At 37.5% G+C, this 5,383-nt stretch overlaps 1 pseudogene; it reads left to right on the top strand.

Annotated features, from left to right (window-relative positions):
• Positions 1-1,741: 1,741 nt before the first annotated feature.
• Positions 1,742-2,964, top strand: LOC137239454 (DENN domain-containing protein Crag-like; annotated as a pseudogene).
• Positions 2,965-5,383: the final 2,419 nt, after the last annotated feature.

The following is a 5,383-nucleotide window of genomic DNA, read 5'->3' as shown; positions in this document are numbered from 1 at the left end:
CAGCTGGTATGGTGAATTTGTGGTGTGCGAGTATATATATATACATATATGTATTTGCTTGCCCTTGAAAAAAAAACTAGGTCACTGGGGCAGTAGCACACTAGGCCGGTAGAAACAGTTGACTTTTTCCCATTTCGGGATTTTGTCGTGTCGGGATTCTTTTATTTCGGGACCCGGATTGTTTTTGTACCGAGCCCTTATAATGACTGTTTGTGATGTTTTTTGTTGAAAAACAACAAGTCCTGCCCCCCAGCCAGAAAGCAGGCAGTACCGACGGCAAAAAAATCAAAAAGAAAAAATAAATTTTTTTTTGGTCCTTTTTTTTGTTTTTTTGTTTGTAAACGCGAGCACTTAATTTTTAAGGAGGTGTTCGCCTTTATTTTTTCTGTGTGTAAGTATAAGATCCCGATTTTGTTCCTTTTGCGGGTTTGCGGTACCAGTGTGCGTCATTTTGATGCAGCACTAATATGATATGCCGAACCAAGTAGGCATACATACATACATACATATGTACATACGTTGGTTACAAGTATATGGTCAGTCAGTGCACAGACTTTATCGCGTTGGTAGAGTGACCAACCTTTTTGACCCATTTTTCATGCCTGCTACTCCTACCACCAAAAACCCAAAATCTGCCAATATTTCAGGATTTTCGCATTTAAAACAAATACTGTGCTCATTTGGTAAATGTGATTAATTGCCGAGTATATCCAACTAACATTTAGAGGTGACACTAACCAATTCTGAAAAAAAATTTGTGTACAAATTATGAGATAAATGTTGCAAATGAGTTCGCACATATTTCCTTACGCTATTTTCATCAGTTCTTGTGATTAAATTTGTACGAAAATAAACGTTTTAAATAAATGCAATTCCAAAAATTGAGTATTATATAGGAATACGCTATTTATATACGAATCTACATGCATTTCTAGTCTTGTTTACATGGTTTTAAAAAAGGGTTATTTCCGTGAGATGTGCTTTGTTTGTTTCACAGTATTGAACATTGTTGTTTTACAATCAGAAAACTGTAGATATTGTTTTTGTTTCTTGGATGAAAATCTACCAACTACTACTGTTTTCATTTGTTGTTGTGTACCAACATGCTCTAAAAGTCCGCGCACTGGTATAAGTACCAGCCGCAAGACAAAAAAGCGAACATCCATACACACCCGTGTATAAATTTTAAGATTACTATTGAAACAAACGGGACTAAAATCGAACGATTTTCCCGTTTCTTTTTCCTACTACGGCGCGTGGGTGGTCATTTGGTGGTCATTGAGGACAAGAAGAATGGTAAGTGACTTGTAATATTCTGAATTAATTTTATTAATGATAAATATATTTCATTTATTAATTAACTTTCTTTTAATTTTTAGGTTGTAAAATCAATCAGCATATTATGGGCTTAAATCGAGATAAACACCCACACCCAAAATATTATACAAATTTTACCAAATATTCTAAGCGCTACAGCGACTGCAATTTATTTATCCTTCTTTGTAAAAAAAAAAACGTTTAAAGATATTAGGACCTTTGACAGCACTATGGTAAATAATGAAAGTAATGCTTTGACCAAAATTCGAAAAAGAAATATTTTAAATCCCTTGGAAGGTTCGGGATAGAATGGCTGGAATTAAGCGCTTTAATCAAAAGGTTTTTTGCTTCTATTTCCTCACTTTCTTGATCACTCTACAGAAAGATTTCGAACAACGAATTCAAGAGGCCTTTTTTACTCTTCATGGCATTTATTTTACGAGGTTATTGCGAGTACTTAACGCCCATATCGAAAACGCCTTCCGTTGGCGCCACAGATCCAAGTGCCTGATTTCAAGGCATTCTTGAGATCGCGTGATAAGGCACATCAGAAAATTTTGAGCTTATGAAAACACAAATGTTTATACGCTTTATTGAAGAACGCTCCTTCGTATCAGATGGTGATCATGGACTTTCATTTTTCGACGAATGCGCCGAACAGGTAGGCGCCCATGATGATACACCATCAGATGTGCGTTTAGTTGATTGGGAATCCGGACAAAATAGCGAACGTACCAAGTACATATTTCCACCCGATAGTGTTGGGCCGAAGCAAGGTTAGTTTGATATGAAAAATAAAATAAATTATATGAAGTCATGCTTTTTATTTACTTAAAATAGACAGTCCAAACGCTATATATAACTATGCTAAATTCACACTAAATCCCAGTCTCTTGAAAACGACGAAGAGGAGCGCGTTGTCCCACTTTTTGCAACAGCAAATTAATGGTTCACTCGCACCTGGATCGCCAATTGCACGCCGCGCAAAGCACGAAGTCAAACTTTCGCAGAAGATGGCACGCCGCTGTCAAATGCATCCAGAGGCATGGTCAAAATATTTACTAGCCACTTGCTACTCTCTTTACTTTCTCATCCTACCGTCAATGCTGAATGATACACGTCAGCCGGGTAAAGAGCATGGCACCTTGCGTACCGCTATGATATGCTAGTGCGTGCATCACAGCTGAATATTACCTGTGATGAGTTTTGTTATCGCATTATGATGCAATTGTGTGGTATTCATAATTTACCGGTACTAGCCGTTCGTCTGCATTATCTGATGAAGCGCTCTGGGGTACAGGCGAACGCACTCACTTATGGCTTTTACAATCGTTGTGTACTTGAGTCCGAATGGCCTAGTGACAGCACAACACTAAGTCAGTTGCGTTGGCCTCGAATTAATAATGTTATTTTCGGCGCAGCGCACTTCAGGCGCGTTGGAAAAAGACGTTCTGCTAAAAAAAAACCCTGTCAGCGTCGTGTGAAAATAATTTGAGTACGTTAGCAACGGTGGATGGTACATCGCGCACTAGCTTGAATTCATCAACATCTTCACATTTAGATCGTGGTGCTGGTGATGCTAATTTCTCCGGTGCAACTCTATCGGATTTCTCAGCATTTGATAAGTGGGGGAGGATGCAGATTTGAACATGACGAATGCACATGCAGATCTCGTGCAGAGTCTTACTAAGTAAGTGGACATGCAACTTGAGAGTAATATAAATGTCTTAATTTTGTTTTTTTTTGTGTTTTTTAGAATATCTCCGCGTACACCAGTCACTCACAATGATCCCCTAGGCGCATTGAACGAAGACCTAACAGATCAAGCACACCCACAAATACAGAACCCAACAAAGACACATCAAATCAACAGCATGCTGGCATACCAATCAACACTATATATACCGATAAGCCGGTATTATTTAAAGGTCAACGCAGTGCAACCTTTGATGACTCTACGCAACTCAACAAAAGTATTCAACGATCTGAAACAATGCCCGGCTCTATTGTTGCATCAAGTTTGCCCAATTTTGGCTCGTCATTCAAATTTAACTTTGGGTAATTATTTACATGTTTTCAAATATCAATATTTTCCGATGGGAAATATTACCTTTTTTACACTGCAAGTTAAAAAAAAAACACCCGGTTTTATAAAGCCTAAAAAATTGCCACATAATATGGCAAAAGAAGAAGGAGCTATATCTCAATTGGGTTATTTTGGAAACACTTGTTTCAAAATCAAGTTAATAACGGTGTAGTAGAGCGACCCAACCAGAACTCTTAAAAGTTATATTATTTGCTTGTTTTTAAAATATATAAGTGAAGTTTTCAAACTAAGTATGATAAAAAGGTTTTTTAAGAATTCCTGTTTTGCATTTTCCTCTAACGTTAAAAAAAACAAAAACGATACTGACTTTTTAACTAAACTCACATTTGTTGTGGACTTTAAGATGCTGATGAAATATCACCAAAGCTAACTAGTAATCAGAAGATTTTCCAAAATGTGTGCATAAGTAGATTGAAGCGATATCAATGTAATTTAAAAAAAACTAAAAAATACACAAACATCAAGCATGGAACATAATAATACACTAAATAGTACCTTTGCTATGGAGTTACGTGAGATAACTGACAATGACTTAGAGGCATTGCTGCATTTAGATAGTCCTCCGTTGACGCTGCGCTGCTCGGAGCAGCAGCGTATGGATGAAAATAATAATGCGCACGCGAAATTGCAGTCTTACCCTATTAGAATTCAATAGAGAGCCATTGCCATCTCAAATGAGTGCACACCTTGCTGATGTATGTAATTTTCCCGATGAGTTGGTTTCCACTTTGAATCTTTCGCAAAACATACCTATCACAGCGATCTGTATCTATAAAATCATTGTATGCCGACAGTGTGCATGTGGTAGATAATACTCCTCCAATTAATGAAATATTAACTGAGGGTGCTACCATTAATGACAAACATTTGTTTGCTAGCACTAGCATTCGTACAGATTTAGAAAATACTGGTTAACAATCAAGACACCTACTTGTCGTTCGTCAGGTTATCTTGACGAGATCATCAAAAAGGAACTGCTTGACTAAAGTGTCATTGACAGTGGCCATTACCAAGGAAGAGGCACAACTTCTCGAAAAGGGCCTGAAGCACAATATCATGGACCAGAATACAGTAAGAAAAACGGAGCAAGCGATTGTAGATGCGGAGATCGCAATATCATTGATACCACAGGAAGAACAGGAGCACGCAAGACACATGTGCAGGGAAATCATAAAAAAGGAGGTGAAAGCACAAGAAGGACAAAAACCGAATACAGAGGAGAAAACAATAAAGAATCTACGGCATAAACTAAGGAAAAACAATATTGTCACAACGAAAGCGGACAAAGGAAACACCACTGTGCTAATCGAAAAAGAGCAATATATATCCAAAACCGAGGATCTCATAGAGGAAATGAAATGTCGTAGAATGAGAGAGGATCCCACAGATGAATACCAAAAACAAATCAAAGTTGCTATAAAAAATGCAACAAATATAGTAGATTCTAACATGGCACATAGATTGGTCCAAATGAACCCTTCGGCTCCTCCACTGGTTGCGCTACCAAAAATCCACAAGCCGGACACGCCAATGAGGCCCATCATTAATTTCAAATCGGCACCATGTTACAAACTGTCCAAATATTTAAAAACGATATTGATAGATACTCTGGAGCTAAGGAACGAATATGCTATAGCTAACACAACAGATCTAATAGAGAGACTCGAGACCGTAGAGCTAACAAGAAACAGCAAATTGGTATCTTTTGACATAAAAGATTTATATCCATCTATACCACTATCGGAGACTTTGGACATAGTTAGCTCAACAATAGTTCATAACACAAAAAACAAAGTGAAAAGTATGCAAATCACAAATACGCTAAGAACCACTTTACGTCAAAACTATTTTAAATTCAACAATAAAATATATAGACAAACAAACGGTCTTGGAATGGGAAGCCCCACGTCAGCAATTCTTATGGAAGTGTTCATGCAAAATCTGGAAGAAAAGTACATA

The sequence above is a fragment of the Eurosta solidaginis genome, chromosome 1 (genome assembly GCF_040869045.1).
Source record: "Eurosta solidaginis isolate ZX-2024a chromosome 1, ASM4086904v1, whole genome shotgun sequence".
NCBI classification, from domain to species: domain Eukaryota; kingdom Metazoa; phylum Arthropoda; class Insecta; order Diptera; family Tephritidae; genus Eurosta; species Eurosta solidaginis.
The sequence above is the reverse complement of the archived record's forward strand: the minus strand, read 5'-3'. Positions and strand labels throughout refer to the sequence as shown.